At 55.6% G+C, this 23,228-nt stretch overlaps 1 pseudogene; it reads left to right on the forward strand.

The window, feature by feature from the left end:
* Positions 1 to 1,119: 1,119 nt before the first annotated feature.
* Positions 1,120 to 22,872, forward strand: LOC119105905 (protein grainyhead-like; annotated as a pseudogene).
* Positions 22,873 to 23,228: the final 356 nt, after the last annotated feature.

Below are 23,228 nucleotides of genomic sequence, written 5' to 3' on the forward strand. Positions count from 1 at the left end.
TTGATGGGGATGAGGCAATGCCAGATGAACGCTATCTCCTGCGAGGAATGAGCCATTTGAAATAGTCTTCGCAGGTGTTGCCCGCTGCAATAATGTAAAATACTTCAGCGTGATTCATTGGGGGCAGTCGTGGTAAAGGAACAAGTCTTGCAAGCACTAGTGATAAAATAACTTCCATTTTTCCTGGCGCCCTTTTGAAAGAAATGCAGAGCTTCATCTTACGTTAGCTTTGGAGCATCATATGTGTATATGTGAACATACACATATGTGAACATCGTATATACATTATATGTGAACATCACATTTGTGTCATCATATATGGATGAAAAAGCCTGTCAGTATAGAACCTGCGTCCTTTATCAGCGTGCTACAATGCGAATGGAGGTTCCAAATAATTCTGAATAGTGCTTGGGTTGGGCATAAGTTGAGCATTTAAGTATTTCTGTCACATGAAACAGACTTCTCATTTCAAACACTCAAGCACTGTGAAATATTACAACTGTGAAGAACACTCAGCCTTCGTAAATATAGGAAAAGTAATTGGGGAAAACTGGCGACGGCTGTGCAATGAATATCCCTTACAAGATCAGAGCAACTATTGTCTATACCGCTCGAAGCTGGGCTGAATGGCTGCTGTGACCTTTTGCATATCCTATGATCTCAGTAGCTGACGGTTTGGGCCAATTTTCTGGCTTTAACACGCGGGGTCCCCCTGCTGTTTTTAATCGCCTGGCTCTCGTTGGATGCTCATTCCTGCTGTCTCCGCCGCCACCAAGCGCCAACCAACTCTCCGAGAGCGTGAATATGTTAGCACTGCGTGAATACTACATGTGCGCGAAACGCTGAAAAACGCCTGCGCGTGAGTTTCCCACGAATTACGTTGACCAGCAGGCGACGCACCGCAAAGCCCCAACACGACACCATTGCCGGCAGCCAACGCGGCCCCGGGGTCACTGCTCCGCCTCCCTCAGACCCAGTCCGGTCAATGGGCGGAGCGAGGGGGCGGGGGACTCCCTGAGGGCAGCGCCGGCTGGGGGCACGGCTACTTTCGCCGCCGCCGCGCCGGCCGGCCGGCTCGACCGCGTGTGCAGGCTAGTTTGGTGCCTGTGCGCCGGTATGATGGACGCGTTCCTCCGCACCTGGCCGTTCGGGTAAGCCGGTCCTCCGGGCCCAGTCGACAGACCAGCAGGGGTGAGACGGACTCGCCAGGGAGGCCCCGACCTCCGTCTGCTTGCCTCGCCGAGGGCTACCTGTGACTATGTGACTATGGGAGGCGTGTCTGTCGTGCACCTGAGTTTGAGTGTTGAGACGCATCGGCGGGAAGGCTGTGTTACATGCTGAAGACTGATGGCCTCGGCGACAGGGTTCCTATAGACGTGAGTCTGTGGTCTGGCTGCTGCTTCAGGACCGAAGCTTATTATTCTGGCAAAGTAGAGGTCGCCTACACGCAATTTTGAATAACTGAAATGCACTTGCCTCATCCGAATTCATGAGCGTTCCATGCCTTCCCAAGTCGGCAGATCTGAAGTTATTCAAATAATGTAAAAGAAAAAAAACTGCAAGATGGCGGGTGCTCGGCTACGGTGTCGACAGACAGCACGTTCCATCTGAAGCAAGTGGTGCACGAACAAGTCTTTTCCCCTTTAAGCCAGCGCTCAAACTGCCCCCACGATGTAAAATCTGTAAAGCGAATCTCAGTCATTGGGCTGTTATTGGCCCCAACCCGATATATAAAGAACAAAGTGTGACAAAAAGTCTCTATCCGGTCAAACAAAAGCCCAATGCGCAGTGTGCGATGGCCTCAAAGGAGACGGATTCCGCAGGTCTTTGACGTTTCACGATTGAATTAATTGCACATTTTGCATGTTGTATATTGCCTTTACATAAGGCGTTGGCCGTCCCAATCAGGCTGCATCAGCAACTAGGAGATTGATGCAATTGGACGGTAGTTATCGCCTCGTCGTAAAAGCCTAAAGATCCGGCTGCAGTGCGAAGCACGGTCACACCAATCGCGGTTGTGAATGCGAAGCACAGGAATGGCGTGAAATTGACTTGCCCACACTTAATATCATTCGCATGTTGTTTGCTATTTTTGCAGTCTCCCGCTGAAATTTGCGACAGAAGAACAATGGCGTTTGAATTAAGCAGCAGACAACTGGCCACTTTGTCTAATGAGTGACGGCGGTGCCTTCAGGTTTTCGCTCAGGAAGCCTTTACTGCTCAGCATTAGTGTCCAGCGAGATTTGTCAACCGCTATTCACTGTTTGCAAATACGTTTTTGCAGCCTTTAAATCCCCCGCGGGAAATGTGTCCGGCACATTGTTGAATTGTTCCTGACGTTTGTGCGGTTCGTAAATGTCTTCTCCCCGTAAGCCTACTGCATGGGATACGAAACATCGCCACCTGTCGCCCCTCTCTGGGAGAGGCCATAAAGTCTCGAGACCGGGTGGCTTTCCGGGAAGTGGTTAGCGCCTCACAAACACCAGTTAGGATGGAAGTCCTGTGTTCCTTTTCGCTGCTTGGCCGGAGCGTCTCATGTCTTCTGTTACCCTCTTGTACTCCCGTATCTTTTATCTAATCTGTTTCTGATCTAGGAGAAGTTTCTCGTATGCTCTGCAGGTCTCATGGCCTTCCTCCCTCTCTCTCTCTCTCTCTCTCTCTCTCTCTCTCCTCTCTCTCTCTCTCTCTCTCTCTCTCTCTCTCTCTCTCTCTCTCTCCTCTCCCTCTCCTCTCTCTCTCTCTCTCTCTCTCCTCTCTCCTCCCTCTCTCTCTCCTCTCTCTCTCTCTCTCTCTCCTCTCTCTCCTCTCTCTCTCTCTCCTCCTCTCTCTCTCTCTCTCTCTCTCTCTCTCCTACATCTGACTCTACATCTTCTATGTTTTTTTGTTGTGGTCATGGCCACTTGGTATATTCCTCACTGTCTCTAAAAGATATGTCCGACTGCCGTTCCGCTCCACTCGCGTGATTCTGCGTAACGATGGTGACAACGTCCAAGCCTGCTCCGCCGCCCGCGCCCCACCGAGTGTCTCCTTTCGCGCGCTGTCTCCGCCCGGTCCGTTGCGCCCCGCTACCGGCGTCTCCACTTCTCCACCGTCACGCCCTGACGCGGTCTGCGCGTAACACGACCCGTCACGGGACCGTCACGATGTCCTCCGACCCCCGCCCGTGGGCCGGGGTCGCGTCGGGCTCCGTCGCCCGCGCGCAGGCGCAGGCAGATTACGTTACTCACCGTCCGCGCTCGGAGCTGGGACGCGTCGATCGCCGGCCATTTTGCCGAGACCTAAGCACGGCTCGCCTTTGTAGTGCGCCGCATTGCTCAACGAGGCGTTTTCGGCGCACTGAACTCGCCGCTGGCGCGCGTGCTGGTCATTCTGCGTGAGGGATTAGCGAGCGCGCCTAACGCGGCCGGCGATTTCAGGCAACGGGTTGTTCCTGCAGCAGCGCGCGTGAGGGCGTCGGACGATACGAACACGCGGGCTGGACTCCACTGCAGATCCCATCAGCCGCCGCGGCCGAAGCGACCCGCGCTGACCGTTTCGCCACCGCGGAGTCGGAGTCGTGTGCCGCCTGCACCGCATGGAGACTGATAACGAATGGATTCCAGGTGTCATGTCGACGGTCGTCACGCTGGCGAGATTACCGCTGCCTCCGTCATTTTTGTCGTCCGCGCGAGATTAGTCCGACACTCCCTGCAGTTGGCTCGGTGCGTGGCCAAATTTGGGCGGCCGGCGATGGTGGTGACCACACGGTGTGCTCTCGGCACTAACGAGACGTTTGGTCGCGCAGTGGATGTCGCGCTCGGTGGCTGTGTGCGCCGGCGCAGGTGCAGCGACAGGCGCCGCTGGGGGTTCATTTGTCCGGTTCATCGGGTCATTTTGCCCTCTGCGGATGGCGAAGATCTCGTGTCCACCGCACAATGCACATTGTCACTGTCATTGCGGATGGCAGATAAGGCTCGGTTGCTTTTTGTCCGCCGAAAAATTAGTGTAGAGACATTTCTGTCCGGCGATAAGGATCACGGTGCGGTGGAATCGCGGCATCGAGCTTCTTTCGGATCGCGTCGTCTTGGGCCGTTTGATAAATGACCTCCCCACACCCTTCCCAAGACGTCCGCCCCGATAGAGGCTAGATTTCCAGCGGTCGCATCAAAAGGCGCGCGGAGGGTGTGGTCCCACGCCGGGCTATCTTCGCTTCGATCCGCGCCGGGGGCGAGGCAGTCATTTCCGTCCTCTGCCTTGGAGAACGGCTATCGCCGCCGGTTAACCTACCTCACGAGCCGCGGACGGTGTCATGACGGAGCGGGGATGTTCGAGCGATGCGTGGACTTTCAAGCGGAACAGGGATGTTTGAGCTAAGCCTGCATGTTCGAGCGAGACAAGGGTGTTCAAGCGGGACGGGGGGTGCTCGAGCGAGACCTGGATGTTCGAGCGATGCCTGCATGTTCGAGCGAGAAGTGGATGTTCGAGCGGGGACATGCATGTTCGAGCGGGACGTGGATGTCGGTCCGATGGGCCGAGACGCTTGCTCCGTGGCGGTGCTGGCGCTGTACATTGCCCCTTGTGCGGTGCACCTGACGTGCGACGCGATGACACGTGGGGGACATGCGGCGGATTGTATCCGTCTCCCACCTGGCGTGCTATAAACCGCAGCATTTCCGCCTCCTTCCAAAAACCGCGCTGTCACATGCATTCCACCTTCCCCACCCTTTCACCGTGATTCCGACAGTGCCTGCGGTCTTAGGGCGGGTTGAGTTTGGAGTCTGAAATGTCCCAAATGCCGCACGTATAACTATACCATCGCTTGAAAACTGTGCCTAAACGAGTCACAATATGATTACCGCTGCTTTAGGAAACCATGCCGTTGTCCGTAGAGCTGCCAGTGGCTTCTTCCGCCACCGCCAACGCTCCGCCGTTTTCTAGCAGCCCGTCTATCATCCTGCCGTTCTCAAACAGCGCCCCCCAGTGCAGCGTTCTCGGCGTTCTCACTCCCCAGTGCGGCGCTCTCGCGCCCCTCACCCCTCGCCTCCGCCTCCACGCGTCTCCGCCACGCCGCGCCTGACAGCCCGTCTCCCGGCAGGAGCACGGCGGCCGCGTCATCGGCGACCGGCGCCGTCGTCACCTCGCAGAGCCGCTCCGGCGCCGACCTCGTGTCGGGCGGCGAGCTGGGCCTGCTGCTGGCCGACCGCGAGGGCCGAGGACCTGACCGCCCGCCGCTCGCCGGCCGAGCACATCGAGCCGCGCCGCGGCGTCATCGTCGGCGACGGCGCCGAGCCGGGCTCGCCGCCGCTACGTGGCGCCGCTGGCGCCGCTGCACGCCGACTCGCCCAGCCCCAAGGACATGTCTGCCGGCCACTACACGGCCCAGTACACGGGCCTGGCGCCGGCGCAGGTGTTCGCCGAGCCCATCTCGCAGTACAGCGCCCTGCCGCCGTCGCCGACGGCCAGCTACGTCGGCGGCAGCGGCACGCTGCGCGGCGGCGCGTACGCCGTGAGTGAGCCGTATTATCGCGACTACTACCCGGCCGAGCAGTACGCCGCCGGCCGCAGCGCGCCGCTGTACGCCGACGGGCAGGAGGGGCACGCCCAGTTCGTGGAGCGGTACATCCGGCCCGGCGCGTCGGCCGTGTACAAGCTGTCCAGCCAGGGCCTGGCCGTGGACCTTCCGTCGCCGGACAGCGGGATCGGCGCGGAAGCGGCCACGCCGCGCGACCAGGCCACCAGCCTGCAGCAGGTCAGTCGGCGCCCTGGCCTGACCTGACCTGACCAGGCACACAGATGTTGGGCCGCCGGTACGCACAGGTCAGTCGGCGCCCTGACCTGGTGTGATCTGACCTCACGGACACGTAGATGGGCAGCCCCACCAAGCCACCTGAATGCAGCATGCCGGTCTGTTATATACCATTAAGCACATGCGGATGCTCGAAGGGCCTTAACAGTCTGAAAGGTATCAGTGGCCGACTCTAGGCTTATTGTGATCGACGGAAAAATTGGAAACAGCAGCATGCACAAGTGATAGACCGTTGCCGTTGGTGCAATGGTCCGACCCGTCTCTCTGCCTTCAATGGCCACTCTATCTTTCCGCAAAGCGCAGGGCACTGTTTGCGTTTGAGAAAGTCTATGTCTACATCACAGGCGACCTGATGCCGCCATCGCTGCGAGCGTCTAGGAAAGGAGCGCGTCTTGGGCGAGACGACAGGAATGCGACGCGTGCGCACCTTGAGCTGACGCAACGCATTCTAGGCGTCACATCAATGCCTATGAGATAAAACGCAGCCATTGAGCCGGTGAAACCGTGTGTACAGTTGCGATTGCGATATCTTTAGAATCAATTTGGTTTAAAGGCCAGGACTGTAACGTGGCCTCGATGTAACACCGTGTCGATCACAGTTGTCAAACGTTTACGGTGCCAAGAGAAAGGACCGTTTCGCAACGGTAAAGAAACTACGGGGTTTCTCATTCACAACTGCTCCCATATTCCTGCGGCAAACTGTGACATTTATTGGCTCTTAAGCTGAAAACTGGTCATTTACGGAATACTGTATAGAGCGGAATCGCTTGCCCAGCCCTGATGTGCGGCCCACCCATCACCTCGGCCCGGGCTGCGGCCGTGGTGCGCCGATATCGTCGACGTTGGTTGTCAGCTCCCGGGGCCCTCGTGTCTGCTTTGGTGGAAGGACGCTGGTCCTGGGTCGTCAGGAGAGGGGAGAGGGGAAGGGGAGGACAGAGCAGTGCCCAGGCCCCGCGTCACAGCGTCCAGGGAGATGGTGAGAGGTCCTGCCAGGGGAGCGTCCAGATAAAAAACCGGGAGGGACACGCGCCTCCGATAGTAAAACTCTGTCGTACAACTTGAACTAAAAGCGAGGTGCGGCGGTGAGTTCACTCGGCTTCGCGGAGGACGATATCGCCGGGTTTCCCTCTGGGCGCGCCCATGAACGCCGGTCTGAGAGTACTGAGATCACACGAACTGGGTCGGAAATGAGGCGACGTAACTCAGCGGGCGACCCGCTGTCGTCAAACGACCGGCCGCTTGGAAAGTGAGTGTTCAGAGCCGCAGTAAATCAGCTGGCAGACACGCCCTCGGCCAATCACAGTCGTTAACGCCGCAACGGTACGCACGAGTCGCGCAATTTTGGACAGAGTCTGGCGGTAGGGAACGTTTTTACGATGGAGTGCGAGGGGAGTGTCACCAGGGCAAAAAATGACACCGCTTGCATAAGAAGCGGCTCGAGATGAAGCAATTCGACCCCCTTTGGACGTAATTGGGTACGTAGCCCAGTGCTACGATGTGTGGTCATTTTGGGACCTCTCTTATGTCGCCTGATGGATGCTGTTCCCTTGAGGTCCAGGGGCGAGCGGAAAACCCTGTTTAACTGAAACCAGGCTACTCATATTAAACAAAATAATTACACAGGCAGCTTTCTGAGCCGTGCTTACACAACGTTTCTCGGAAAGTCGCATGAAGGATTAACAATATTGAATAATGATATAAATGAAATGAAATAACATACCTTACACTTACTTTTGTCTTCTGCTTTTCTGAATGAATATTCTATCAGATAAGACGACGCACCGCAAAAAGCAAATACCGTATTGATAGCTCAAATACAGTGTTAAGTGGTATAGCACCTGCACAAATGCTTACAGTGTACAGTACCTAGCCACGTCTAGCTTTGTGTGGTGTGGAAACATTTCCCAAGTGTGTAACTCTACGGACGCAGGTGCCACGCATCAACAAGCCATCTTTTCGTTTGTTCAGGCTACAAGGCAATATCTCAGACAGGTAACATTTGTCCATCGGCTGCAACGGTGAAATGTGGCCAGAGTAAGGAGGCAGAGCGCTCCAAAGCCAAGATCGCACTGGCACGCCTCAGTGTGGCCCACAGGGTCCAGTTATGACGCTCGTCCGTCTGATTCCGGGGCGGTGCGGCCGGAAACCTCGCTCAGGATTGTACGCGTCCTTGCCATGGTCTTATTCGGGATCGGGTTTGGGATGAAGCGCCGCTGCATGGAGTCTGGAAATGTTTCATACAGTTCTATCCAAGGCAACGCCCAGGTCACATTGTTCGGGGTGAGTCGCGCGCGCTTTGATCTATTGGACGTTTCGCTGCTTCGACGTGCCAGTGATGCACGGCTTGTCAAACTGGCATTCTTCTCCGATGACATCAGTGTCGCATTTTTTGAATTTCAGGCGGCCAGAGAAAGAATAGATCTCGTGTCCTTAATGGCGTTTAGTTCATCAAATCCGCGGGGTTTTCCATACATTACACAAATGACATTCTGTGGTTAACGCCAGCCTTTCTTATTTTCTCCAAATTAGTGAGCGTCTGCAGGTATGTTCATCTCCGCAAGTGGAAGCCAGGATGTGTGCTGTTGCCCATGCATTCCCGGCTTCTTTAAAGCTGCGTCACTTTTCTGCAAAAGTCCAATGCCCATTCACCGTCTGCGGCAAAAGCAGTGGATCGGTTTGTAATGTTCCGGATTACCAACCATACCGTTTTCTAAAAGGCGCGTGGCATTTTACTTTTTCCATCAGCATCTCAGAAATGGTCACAGCTTCCAGGCCATTTCGTGATTGGAGACATGTCCCACAAGGTTACCCTCGTTATGTCGAAATTAAACGACCATCGCTATCCTACAAATTAGGTGAAGACCGAGGAGACCACTTATGCGCAGCTAATGAAATGCTCTGGCATGCAGATGCTGCTTCTTCCAGCGTGGGTTTTCGGTTTCTGTCGCATGTGATGTGGGTCGCGCGCGCGCGCGCCCGCGCCGCCGATCCGACCTAACGAAGAGCTCGCCATTAGTTCTGGGCTCTCGGGGATAATTTATTACAGCTGATATCACAGGTGCAGCAAGTGGCGCCCGAATAGAATATCGAGCGCGCGAGGAGCCGCGATAGCGAGGGACGGGCCGGCGAGAGAAAGTGTCGGCGCCGACCACCGGCCAGCTTAATGACAAGATAAATCGATTAATGACGGGGCCGCTGGATTGGTACCGCGTGCGATGCATCATCTCCCGCTTTGGACACCGCCGGGCCTGGCGCCGCCGGTGGGGACTCGAGTGGCGGATGTTTAATCCAATCCTGAGGGGCTGATACGAAGTCATCTGGCGGCACATCTGTACTCAGGCATCAGGCACTCGTCTTGAACAGACGCCCTGGACGTGAGACGGACTCGAGAGAACGCGAGCTCGCGAGCAGCCCAGCGCTTCGCTCCTCGAGTGTGTGGTAAAAACTAACGGCATCATCACTTCGCCAAGTGTCCCTTTACCTCTGTTTACTCTCCGAGAACACCGGTCTCTGTGCATGATTCAGAATACACTACAGACTGTCTATTTTGACAAGCGAGATGATGATGGGACACCATCACATCATTTATGCCAACAGGCGGATTTGTATTTTGCGCGTAAAATGATATCCCTCGATGCTGTCATTGCATGCTGTCATGCGCTGCCAAAACTATTTTATTGACGTACATTTAAAAAGGTCATGGCTGTCCAGATCGCAAGAGCCCAGTATGCAAAGAACTTCGGATGCGGAAAGCCGCTGTTGATTTGCTGCCACGTTAAGCATGCAGATTTATGAGCAGGATCATCGATGTCTCATTGTTTCTTCGCGACGAGATAAACACTGGATTGGGTCGTTTCCTTTGAAAACAGCAGCAGCTACGCGCCCGGAGAGTTTTGTAGGTAAACCGGGTTAAACCGGCCTTGAATTCGACAAAAATAACCGGACATGACCGAATTTTGACTCGTTTATTTGCTTTCTGTAGCTTACTTTTTTCTATTGTTCTCAGAACTACCAAAGAAGGAACATTAAATGCCTAAGATATCTCAATGATTTTGGCACTTTGTATGTCTGCTGTGACTTTTCAGGGTAGAATATTTTGGTATTCACATTATTTTTATGTGTTGATGTTTACTAGCTGTAAGAATCACATCTTCCCCCTCTCTCCATGCCTTTCTTTCTTTGTTATGCCTCCCTCTACCAATCCCAATCTATTTTCGTTTCTCTCTCTCCTCTCTCCCTTCTTTCGACGTCAGATTCCAGTCCTTCCTCCACTGGGCTGGAGAAGCGAAGCGGGCAGTCCGGCTGGCCTGCTCAAGGCTCGCGTTTTACGCCGATGCCGACCTGCCCTGACCGTCCCGTCTGCGCTCATGCTCTGCCGCCAAACTTCACACCACCGTGCGTTGCAGAACTCGACCGGGTTCGAGTACACGGACGTGTGCGGCCAGACCGCCCTGCTGGCTGACCCGAGCCTCATCAGGAGCACAGTGTCGCCGTCCACCTCCAGGTCACGCCCCTGGCACGACTTTGGACGGCAGGCGGAGGTCGACAAGATTCACATCCCCAAAATGTGAGTCGTCGCGCTTGGCTGGTCAGTGCCAGCGCGTGAGGCGCGGTGGAGCCGTCTGGAGCGGGCTTGTGCAGTGGACCTCGCGCGGATTCGTCGACGGCTGACGCTGTTTTATTGGTTGTTTGTTATGCCCGCTAGGCATAGGGGAGCGAGTGGGACAGACTTGCTCCGTGGGAAAAGAACGGCGCTGCACATGTCTGGAGCATGCTGGGTCAAATGGGAGGTCACCCTTTTTGAACCCTGACCCGAAGTATGCATTACTCATTCAGGCACAGCCACGCGCGTAAATCATTCCATTTGGCTGGCGTTTGCGTGGAGAATGAGTCGATGGTGAATAAAAACGATGTGAAGCGAAGTGGACAACAATGCCGTGTGTTCTCCGCACTTCCATCGTCTCGTCCTCGGGAGCCGCTCCGGTGTGGTGACGTAATACGGTCCAAAGTTTTCGGAGCCCGTGCTAGTTCTCTAGATGCTACTTCCTTTGTTGCCACCGTTGATCCCTCACTTTGTCACTTCGTTTCTGTTCAATCATCGTTCGTTCTCACCGTTCTCACCGATTTCCATTTTTACCTCACTACACGTCATCGCCATTCTTTACTTCATCACCTTCCGACCACACCTTCGCACCTTCTCAAATCAATGCTGTCACACCGCCTCCTCACGTCGAACCTTCCCACCTCATCTCACTTTCTCACCCCAGCCGTTGCCTCACCGTCTTCACGTTTCGCCGCCTCACCATCTCACCTCAGCCCCTGCCTCGCCCCTCACGACCTCACCACCTTCCTATCTCACTGCCTCAACCCCGGCGGCCGAATGGCTACGTCACGTGAAACGACGCCATCTGACACCTATCAGGACGCGCTAATAACACGGTGCTTGTGTTCCTCCTCACCTTGGCCCAGCGATTCCAGGGCCGCGCACCGGGGCCCAGACCGAAGGCACCGGACGCCCTGCGAGATCGCGCGATAACGGGTCGGGGCGGGTGCGGTGGCGCGGCCAAAGCGGCTCTCCCCGAGGTCCCGGGAAACTCCAGCACCGCGGCCGATCCGCAAAACCGCACTCCTTACCGAAACAGTGACGAGGCCCCGTCTTTCCAGATTCTCCAACTACGGCTTCCGGTTTTTCATGGAGGCGCCGATTTCCACCAGTCAGCGACGTGAGGATGACCGCCTGACGTACGTCAACAAGGGACAGTTTTACGGCATCACCATGGAGTACGTGCCCGATCCGGACAAACCGCTGAAGAACGCCACAGTCAAGGTAAGCAGGCTGCCGACAATAGACGTGGTTTAATGGGGCTTCCGCCCTCGCTTTTCTGTAATTCCCCTCCAAATGTTTGAGTACAAAGTCACGCGGATTTTCACCTCTTAAAAATGTGCGTGCGAGCATGTCATTTGCCTCCCAAAGCGACTAGTTCTGTTCAAAGATTCACTCCCGGACATTCGCACACAACCGCACCGCACTCACGCCGGTCTATGCGTCCACTTGGGCGCGCACCTGCAGCCTCCACAAGGCGTGATCAGTCGTCTGGCGGAAGCGAGCTGACTTAGATTATAGGGCGGCTCTCCAGACCGTCGCTTGGGACCCGGGCACTGTCCCCGTTCACTGGGGACGGACGGACGGGCGGACACGCGACTCGGGATTACGACGGCGGCCAGTGGCCTCTGAGGTCGGCGGGGAAGAATACCGCCGTCCCCATGCTCGAGGTCCTCGGGTCAAGAATCGGTGGAGACAGACTCTTGCCAGGGCGAGGCCGTTGAATATATCTGTCATCGATTTGTCAGTGGAAGGCATGAGTTCCTCACGCCATGAATATATTCATGGCAGAGGCCCGACTTGTTGACGTACATTACCAGAGAAATACCGAAACCCGATGTTAGATACAGAGTGTACTGTTGTTGACTGATGTAGTCGTCATGCTATAAGTCATCACCCAATCCTTGTTTTACAACACGTGCGACCCGTTTAGTCATAAGTGTCACAGTCCCCCGCACCCATAGTTATAAAGGGAAGAAAGAACCGACGCCAATGTGTCCCGAGGCGCTAAGTTCGTTCATGAGACAGCGTTTTACCGCCGTGGTATGGAACCCTGAAGCCACTTTCACGATCGGCTATTGAGCATCGTCCGAGTTTTCCACGAATGCCCAGCGATCACTTTCAATCTATCCGGCATTTTGCTCAAAAAAGGACAACGCGCGGCTACGATTCAGCCCGACAATGGCAGCGAGTCAAGTGCGGCCAAAGCTTTGCTGAGCTCCGCCACCGCCGGGCCCGCGCGCTGCAGATTCCCAAGCAGTTCCGGGCGGACCAGTCCAAACCGGGGCTTCCAGGACGGACACTCATCTCGCCACCTCAGCCGGCCGGGCTGCACGGGAGAAAGTCACTGCCCAAACGTCCGCGCCCCCGGCCCGATGCACGGCGGTGCTGAGGACGGGCCGTGGCCGCCGACGGCCGGCGGAAGCCGACGGCGCCTCCCTCGAGCGCCAGAGCCGTCCGGCGGCGGCCGGAGCGGCGATCTGGGCCATTCAGCTCCGGTGCATATTGTTCGGCCGGGCATTGTCTGGCGCGCGCGGCCCCTCGTGGCGGTCAGGGCCGAACCGGCCGCGCGCCGGCGAAAACTGTAAATAACTCCGGCGGTCGCTGGTGAAAAGCGCGCCGGGCTTAGATGGACACCGGCTAAGCTTTCCCCGTTAGAGATACACGGGGGGGGGGGGAGGGGAGGGGGACGTGCCGGCACGGGATTATGGCGAGCGGGGTGCGAGCTTCAGCTGATGAACATCACCAACGTGATTATCACCTGCGGACGAGCTGGTTCGAAACCAACGAGTGCGTCACGAGTACCGTCACAAAGCGGTGGATCTCACAGTTGCTGATCCTGGCAGACAGGTCCGGCTCAGGTCCGAACCGTCTCAGATAAAAATAACATTTATCCGGCGATTACTAGATGTGTTTGGGCCCAGGCGGTGTTCTGGGCCGGGGAAGATCTCCGAGGAGGATCCCCAGCGCTGATGGGTGGGCGCTGACGGCGGTGCCCGACCCCGCGTGACGACGTGACCTCACGGCGTCGCTCGCTGTGCCGCAGAGCGTCATCATGCTGATGTTCCGGGAGGAGAAGCCGCCCGAGGACGAGACGAAGGCGTGGCAGTTCTGGCACAGTCGCCAGCACAGCGTCAAGCAGCGCATCCTCGACATCGGTAGGTACCGCTCGCCGGCACCGGCGCAGAGACAATGCTTAGGTGGCCGTGGAGTTCAGATATTAGCCGGCTTGCAAAGCAGCGATCACCGGCTTTTATCACTGAGAGGCTTTAACCGATCTCATGGATGGATAATGTGGCTTGGCTTGGCAGATGTGGAAGCGACCACACCAGGTGCCACTTCAGTCACGATAGCTTTTGACATTTTGACACTGAAAGATTCGTTTCGGCGTTTGCAGGGCTCTGACCTGCGTTACGTTTTCAGACACAAAGAACAGCGTAGGGCTGGTGGGAGGCATAGACGAGGTGGCGCACAACGCAGTGGCCGTGTACTGGAACCCGTTGGAGAGCTCGGCTAAGGTAAGGCCTGAGGATTAGACATCGATACCTTCAGTGGGCTTCTCGCTATGGCCGAGGGCATGGAAAGGAGCTCTTACTCTGGAATTACCTAACGTGCGCAGTCTTGAAATGTGCATGGGTTTGTGGGAAGCCGGAATGCGTCTCAAAACCAGCGTACCAACGACGAAGTCTCTTGGGAAGCAGTGCATGCGTCATCGACAACCTACACGTGCCTTTACTCTTGGGACGGCTTCAGCCTCCCGTGACCTGCCCTGTGCACCGTTCTCTATGGTTGCGCTGTCCCTGACCCTTAAGCGTGCCCCCCGGCTATGTGCAGTCATGGAGCGTCCGACTCAATTATACTAAAACACTGCACGGTGGTTAAAACGCGGGCTGCATCTACTTATAATTAGAAACGCCCCCGGGCGGGGCATCATTCCTAGATCGCTTAGTCCGCATCTGACTGAAGCTAATCCTTGACCTGCTATTTGGGCGTTGAAGGCACGCCGCTGCAATATATGGATAATACTATTATATATTTGTTAATGGTAGCATGTCCTTGCGTGACCCGAAGACTGCTCATTAATTATGGATGCAAGTGCGATTATGTTAGTCGTTCCGCGCTGACGTAGAGACCCGCTATGGATGGATTACAAGCTTCTGACCAATGTTCAAAAAGCACAGACTTCACAGCTCGTGTCTGAAGTCATCTCCTTGATCCTCGGTACTTGTGTATGCGGTGTCTGCCCCCACCTCGTACAGGCCCAGACAGCAATGATCACCTGTCACGCTAAATTGCGGATAGTAAATGGACAGGCTCATTTACAGTGATATAATCACCGATAGTCTTTTCTGCCAGAGATGATTGAAGCAGATAACCACAGTCAGCAGATAAGTGCAATTAAGGACCGATTCGCGCGGGCAGTCATGAAAGATCGAGCGAAGTGGCATCGGTGAGCTTGTACCGAGGCACTGGCTCTTATTTGACCGAGTCATTACGATGATGAAGAGACGCTCCCGATTCTGCTTACAGATAAGCATCGCGCTACAATGCCTGAGCACGGACTTCAGCAGCCAGAAGGGCGTCAAGGTCAGTCGATGGGAAACGGCCAGCATGAGTTCCAGGTGGCCACAGCGGAACGGAATGCATTCATGATGAGCCCGATACGAGAGGCGGTCATCCACTCACAAGCATGAAAATCGCGCACCTGTGATAGACGCTCACTTGATTTGAGTGTTAGTTGGCGTATTCGTTCCATGTGCATCGCCAAATTTAACGTGGGTTGCATGAGCCTGCGGCCGTGCCCTCTTCAAACCGCCGGCGCTACCGCCAAGTATCCGCCAGCGAGTCAAACATGCGGCTCTTGAAGCAGCTTCCGACCGGCGCTCGTTTTAAGTCAACAGCGTACTCACAAAACCAGGCAGCGACCAGGCGGCCGTTTTTGCCGGGCCGTAAAAACCGTCGGTCCGGCCTCTGTTCTTCTCACGTGTACGCCGCGTCTCCGCAGGGCCTGCCTCTGCACGTGCAGATCGACACTTACGACGACTCCCGGGACCCGACCGCGACGGTGCTGCAGCGTACCTATTGCCAAGTCAAGTCCTTCTGCGATAAGGTGAGCCGGCGCGACGCCGTCAAGAGATGTCCTGCCTTCAGGCGTCTCGATATGATTCCCAATTACCCGACCCCTGCACGCCACGCTGTTCTGCGCAGCCCCCGGCCGACACGACGTGGTGCAGCCGTTTGGTCGGCTGGCGCCTCTCCTCGCCGGCGTCCTCGCCAGCACGGAGCGCCTCCTCTCGCTCCTTACCGCGACATCGGCCTTGACCGTGCATCACCGTTACCCGGGCTAGACCTCCCTCGGCGCCCGTAACTCGCAGCCGGCCGGCGGCGGACCGACCGCCCCCCGCCCCTCTCCCCCCCCCCCCCCGTCCGCGTCCGTCCAGCCCTGCCCTTTCGGGGCGGGCCAGGGAACCGCGCCCGGGGGCCGCGCGCCGGCGCGGCGCCGCGCTCACCCGCCATTCATTAAGGCGGAATCATTTGTACACAGCGTTGCGCCCTGCCGCGCCATCATGGACGCTAACGTGGCCCGTTTGCAGCTAGTCAATCCCGCTTTACGGCAGGGTAATTTGGGGCTGGCGCCCTGGTCCGCGCGGTCCGACCTTGTGCTTAAACCACACTCCAGATCTTCATCCCGCGCGCCCGACCGAATCGCAGGCGGTCTCATGCCGCTATGGACTCCCGTATGGGCCGAGCCGTCGGATCTCAGTTTTATTCGCGCTGCCCGGAGGCGGTGATTGAACTCGACTTTACGATCACGCGCCGTTGCGAAAACTTCCATTGTTTTTACCTCTTGTCCGCTTAATCAGCGTGCAAACTGCACACAATCATCTGATAGCATGCATTTGTGATCTGCCGAGATATTAAGCTTATTGTTGGAAGCCTGCCTTCCAATGATTTGAGTGCTGCGCGTCTGAACATGACTCCTGCAACGCTCGCCTGCGCCACCTCCGCCGCTCACCTCTCATGATCCGCCTGCGCCCGCGCCGGACTGGCCTCACGCGCGCCACCTCCGCCGCCAGGGTGCCGAGCGCAAGACCCGCGACGAAGAGCGGCGCGCCTCCAAGCGGCGCATGACGGCCACGGGGCGCAAGAAGATGGAGGAGATGTACCACCCGGCTTGCGAGCGCACAGAGTTCTACACCATGGCTGACACGGCCAAGCCGGCACAGCTGTTCCAGCCAAGCGCTGACACCGAGAAGGTACGCGGCCGCTGCCCCTGGCCGGGCTGGGGACGACATGTGCGTGACGGGGTTGGGGTGTTCACGGTCCACGCACGTCGGGTAGTGCCGTGTGCTCGCCGTTCCCAAGGTTCTCGGCGCGTGAATATCACCGGTGTGTGGGAAGGCGGACGAGGTGTGTACGCTGCTCTCCGCTGTGTTCTGATTGTCCGATCCCCGCCGCTCGTCGATCAGCACCGAGCCACGGCGAGACTTTCGCGAGCGGCTTCTACCGATATGAATCACGGCAACATGAGCTGAGGCTTAGTACGGCGACGACCTGCTTAGGCGGTGCGCAATACACTCGGCACGACTTATGCAAATATTCCGAGCTGTTACCCAGGAGCGGATCGAGCGTCGGGGATCGGGGGAACCGTAGTTCGTTTTGGGTGCTCCAATTCTGGTGTCGATTTGACTAGATTCAGACCAAAGTAGCAAAAGGTAGGTGTTATGCACTATGTGGAAGAAACAAGGCTCAGTTGATCCCCTTGGATCCACTCTTGCCGTCAGACCTGCAAAACAAGTCATGTTTTGATGCTCGATCTCAACTGTATAAAGTAACTACAAGCTGGTACCGGTTTACTACGGCGTATCCCAAGAATGCTTCCGCCTGTGTTCGGCTGCTGTCGTACAACACAGACATGAAGAGAATACCCGTAAGCAGGTCATTAGTGATCAGAAACCGGCGTACTGTCGAATCACTCAAGACCTCATTACTTCGGAAGTTACAGGCCCAATTTTCGCATGGCGTGCTTAAAGCGCTTGGGTCTCACAAGCTGTTTGAATAGTACTGCGGAATGGGACCACAGGTGGTGAATATATTGACACTTATAAACCTGATGAAATCAACGTTATGTTTACCAATCAGCTGACCGTAAAAAACACATATAGCTTCTTTTACGGCAGGTTGGTCACTTCCACCTGACACTCAAAGTATTAGGCAAAAAGAAATGATGGCATGACTGCTATCTGGCAATCTACCCATCGACCCATGAAGTCACCGCCTCGTTCATCTATATTCGATCTCAAGTGGCGGCGCACCACTATAAAGATATCAACATTCATCCATAGGGCTCCATTGCCGGCCTTAATAATCTACTGCTCTAAGCCACCGCCCTTGCTTTGGCTCGGGAAACGTATCCTTCAAAAAACACTTGACTCTTTATTAACATACGCGATGCCGTCTTATTTGTTGCAGATTGGCAACATCGAGCTGCAAAACTACTACGCTCAGCAGGAAGGCGAAAACCACAGTCTGTAAGTACTCTTCTGCAACATTTCCTCGTGTGCAAAACCGAACCAACTAATGAACGTCTTCCGCGGTCTATCCCTCGTCTCAGTCCCGCTCAGCACCCGGCTGACTGCCTGCTACATATGGAGGACGAAAATGTCCAGCAGGTCTGCTTTCACAGTGCTTCCAGTAACGGCCCACCTTCTTCCTGTCGACTATCTGGCATGCATGGCGTTGTTGCAGCATCACTGAAGGCATGACACATTCCACCAGCGTTGCGACTTTGCAGTACGCGGACACAAAGGGCGGTGGAAGACAATAAACAGAGTCTTATACCGCCGACGTCTTTCTGAGGATGACCAATTAATGGCTACGGTGATCATTAAACGTTATTGGCAGCCATCAAAAGGAGTCAAAGATATTTTATAATGAATTGTTACGTAGGCTGCATATTGCGCCTTGAACTGCGCGCCCAGGGTACTGAATACAAGTTAAGCAGCTCGTTCAGCATGCCGCAATATTATCATGAACACTTCAAATTCTACCCTCACCAAATCTCTCACCAACTTCACACACCGAGCCGATGTCGCATAATCCGACGCACAACACCGTCTGCGCCGAGATGCGCCGCGTCTCCGCCGCCTCCCGCCTGCATGCGAGAGCTTCACCCCCCGCGTCTCGCCTTCACTGTGCATACGCGCGTCCGTGTGCCGCCGCCCGAGCGCCGCGCTTTGCATGAGTGCCTCGTGCTGCCCGCGTGTGGCCCGCGTGTGGCCGCGTGCGGCTCGCCTGTGGCCCGCCTTTGGCCCGCGTGTGGCCCGCGTGTGGCGCACGTGCGTCCGCCCGGCGCGCCACGTGACTAACTCAGGCCGTGGCGGCGGTCTCGCCAGGTACGAGGACGTGGCGGCATCGCCGTCCCCCGCCAGCCCCGCCTCCCTCAAGCCCCACTACGGCTTCCCGGCCGTCGCCGGCGAGCTAGGGGACGGGTAAGTCGCCCGCCGCCCGCGCCGCCAGACGGGACCGCCGCGGGGAGCGGGCCGTGCCATCGCACGCGCTCCGTTTCGGCGGCGGCGCCCGCGCCCGCCGCCGGCGTCCGTCATCCACGGCTTGTGGTGTTGCTGGGGTGCGCGCTCTGTCCGTCTCTTAAGCCATTGGTCGGTTCGCTTCGCCAGGCGGCGATTGATGTTTGCATGCTTGGTGCGATTGATATTCGGTGCGAGCTAGCCTTGGGGCTGCGTGTGATGGCTTTGGAGAGTGCGTCTGCCCGGCTTGCTCGGCTGAGGGAGGCTGCCACAGCTAAGCGTGAGCTTTTCGAACTGTCGGTGCTCTGTTCAGCGCCTCCCAAGTGGTGCTGGGAAGGCTGATGTAAGCAGGATGATCTCCTCTTTAAGCATACGGTTCGAGTGAAAATTGCTGGTCATGCGTCGTGAAATTAAGCTTTAACTTTTCAACAAAAAAAGCTAATGAAACTTGACAGGGGATGCATGCTCACAATGCCTCTGCGTACCCACTGTACAATTCTATTGAGCGTATTTTGTTCCAGAGAATACTGGATAATCCAGAAGCGTCGGAAATTATTTGACGTTTTACGTTCCTGGCGCCGGCGTTTGTCCTCTCGGCCTATTGAGAGTTTATGGCATCGTCTAATTATCTCCGGGTGTATTTGCCGTACCGTCTAAGGCCATAAATACCCAAAAGCAGTCGGTAGTTTTATCGGCCGGACGGTATTCCATGGCCAGCGGCCTGACGTCATCGTCATCCAGCCTCTGACAGCGTCACGCGCCCACGTGCACCCTCTGACAGCGACACCGCTTGGCAGGGAGCATCGCGACGAGAGCGGCCTGTTCCTGCCGGCGGCCAAGAGGCCTCGCCTGAGCCCGCCGCTCAGCCAGCGCGTCATGTTGTACGCGCGCCAGGAGCAGGAGGAGGTGTACACGCCGCTGCACGTGGCGCCACCTACAACAGTTGGTCTGCTGCACGCGGTAAGTGGCGCGCAGGTAGCGCTGCTGTCAAGGACGTCGGGAGTGGTGGTGACACAGGTGTGATGAACTCAGGGAGGCCGGGCAGACACAGACAACACTTAGCGTAGAATCGGGATCATAAACTTGCATTCGGCATGAGCGCATGGATACTGGTGTCATGTCATGCTAGATATGATGGTTTTTTTCAAGTCGCTGTGTGTGTCATTTGCTCAGTACATAGATGTAATTAAAATTCAAGCTATTGTTCAGCATTTTGGCAAGTCGCCAACAACTGAAGCTTTGCGCACAGTTTAAGCTGAGAAAAGACTAAATTTCAATAGAGAAACGAAGCGCTGGATGCAATTTGCGTACTCGTAGCCCCGCCAATGCTCCTAAGAGCGCACACGACGCACCACACTTGTTGACATTCAGTTGACACACTGGTGTCCACGTCCATGCCTTTGTATCCGATGGGCTCGTATTAGCCGGTGGCAGTCGGTCGTGTCTTCATAGCTGTAGCACACGGTCCCCGGGTCTCTGCGGCAGTGGGCGCGTATCACAGGAACCCGACATTTAAACAGTTGTCAGACGGCATGGGTGTGAGGTTGCAGCAATCTAAGCCTACAGGGCGCCTCAGGCAAGTTCCAGCTGGACGGCGGACTGACTCCCAACGGCCTGTACATTTCAGATTCAGAGCAAGTACAAAATCAGTGCATCTTGTGCCCAAACCCTCTGTCGGAAAAACCAAAAAAGGGTATGTAACGCATGCGGCTCTGTCCTCAGATCATCACGCTTCTTCTTCATTACCCTAGCGCACGGCTTGTTGGCATGTGTGATAAAGAGATCCCATCCATTATCCTACCGCGAAAGCAACCGTAGCATTTTTTTATTACTCTTTGCTTACTTCCGATGCTATTATTCATGATATCTTGTTTCCTACGCTTTCTTTTTCCACGCTGTTTTACACAAAATGGCGCTATTTGCCCCACCTTTATGCATTGCAAATGTGTCAAGCGCTTCAGTGCATGTGCATGCATTCCTAGGAGCGTTGCCCTAAATGCAATCCGCATTTTTATCTGATTTAAGGGCGCGATCTTTCTCGAAGATACTCATTGTTCAACGCGGCGCTATATTAAACCGTTGGATATCATTGCTTACCGCTTGTTGGTCTGTTCTCACCAAACTAATGTCATTTGACTGAATTGCGGCTTCATCATGCTGTAGTAAATACAGTAATGCTTAAACTAACTCTAGCTACAAAATCTGTATCGGAATATTCCCAACCTTGTCAGAATTCTGATATACTTTGCTACTCGTGCGAAAATATCTGTTGTTTTCTATGTTGCGTGTTACCCGTCGGCGGGCGCCATATGCTCCTTCACATTCGGCCTGCGGAGACACGCCCACGTCAAGCACCTGCACTTGTTACAACGAGTTGCCGGCGCGTTTCAGAGTGATAGCGACTATGGACGACGATATGATCGCCCACTACTGCAATGAGGACACCTTCCTGCTGGAGATTCGCCCGGCGGAGCAAGACGGCTCGTACCACATCACCATGATCGAGGTCGGCGACTGAGAGAAGCTCAACTCCCGCGGCAGCCCGCCAGATGGCAGAAAATGCGCCGTGCAGAGCGCGGTCTGCCGGGCTCGGCGCGTCGCGCGCGATTTCCTCCTGCGCGCAGGACGCCTGGCGCCGAGCTTGTAAAATTGCGACTAGCGCGGTGCGCCGTGCTTGGCTAGCAGAGTTGTGCTGTGCTTGGCTAGCGGAGTTGTGATACCGGCCGACGCCGCCCTCGGGCGATCAGCGCCGGGCCGGTGATACGCTGGCGTCTGGCGGGTGACCCCGTGACCCTGGATGCCGCACACGGCTCAGCTTCTGCCGCCGACTGGATCTCGACAAGTGCCACAAATAACGCGGCACCGGCCGCCGCTGCCGGCTCCTCCCTGCAGTGCCGGGGCGGCTCCAAGCTCGTCACCATGTACATACGTATCGAGGACTACATACAGGCGTATACAGGCATTGTTGTGATAAACAGTGCCTAGTGTTGTTGTACCTGATGGAAGGATGGATGGCGTCGATGTTGATATCAAAATGCAGAAGCACCGAGTGCTCGTAGTTAATATCAGATGTCCAAGCGACATACTAGAATAAGGTGTACGAACCTGATGAGCCATACATTTACAGATTTACAGGGCAACGTGCCAATCGGTTAGGCTGTCGTGTCGGATTATCCACCGGCCTGATGGGTCACTGAATGTGCGGAAGAGTGGTGTATATGCCCGTTGGTTTGCCGCAGGAACATTGCTGTGTTGTAGCGAGCGCTGTCCTTGTTGGCTTTATCTTATGACCTTAAACGTTAAACTACTTAATGTCGTCCCGACCAGTGTATGTTTCTCACGGACCCACCACTACGACTACGGCTTCGAGAAGCTCGTGTAGGTGCGTCATGCTATGCACTCTGTTACGTTGTCCACGCCGCTTCCCAATTATGCATCGTTGTAGTCGCGCTTGAGACACGAAGCATACGTCGAAAGCTATCTGCGCAGACAGATCCTCACCGCCACGGAGTCGACTCAACCACCAGGATGGCCACTCAGTACGGGGAGCTCTCGTGGCTAAGCTGGGCCGCCCTCCTCGATGACCTACGGTTAATGACCCGCTCACTTAGGTGGTGGGTGACCCTGTCCAGACCGTGCCCGCTGATGCATCCGCTGAAGATCAAAAGCCTCACCTCCGCGTGCTCGAGTGTTCTAAGTGTAATTTATTTCCTGAAGCGTGTGGAATGTGCGGGGTGGCTTAAGAGGTGTTTCAAACGACATAGTCGGTTGATCGGCTGCTTTGCAATACAATTGCTGCGCTCACGTGCTGTTGTACCGGTTGCGTCTCCGCTCACCTTCTGTTCAACACCTGCTGTTGTACCGGTTGCGTCTCCGCTCACCTTCTGTTCAACACCTGCTGTTGTACCGGTTGCGTCTCCGCTCACCTTCTGTTCAACACCTGCTGTTGCACTGGTTGCGTCTTCTACGGTTTTGCTCGCTGATCGGGGGCTTAGTTTCACAAAAAGTTGAGGGTGGGCGAGGGGACTGAACAGGGAAGATAGCTCGATCTACCTGCAAAATAGGAGCAAATTTACCACCCCGGATCTGGCCTACCTTATTCCGAAAAGTGCCTCAATATAACACTGCAGCCCAGTTGCGGATGACCTGAGCTCGATGGTGCAGCGCAGCGGCGTGTTTTCGTCTTCCGCTTAAGCGGAAGCCGTGCAGGAGGTTTCAAACATTTTTAAGAACAAGTCGTTGCAAATATACATCGATAAGTATGTCATCATCAGTCATAAGATCAATCAGTTCTGGGGCATTTTCAACAATG

This window comes from Pollicipes pollicipes, unplaced genomic scaffold (genome assembly GCF_011947565.3).
Source record: "Pollicipes pollicipes isolate AB1234 unplaced genomic scaffold, Ppol_2.1 Scaffold_6138;HRSCAF=7277_pilon_pilon_pilon, whole genome shotgun sequence".
NCBI classification, from domain to species: Eukaryota; Metazoa; Arthropoda; class Thecostraca; order Pollicipedomorpha; family Pollicipedidae; genus Pollicipes; species Pollicipes pollicipes.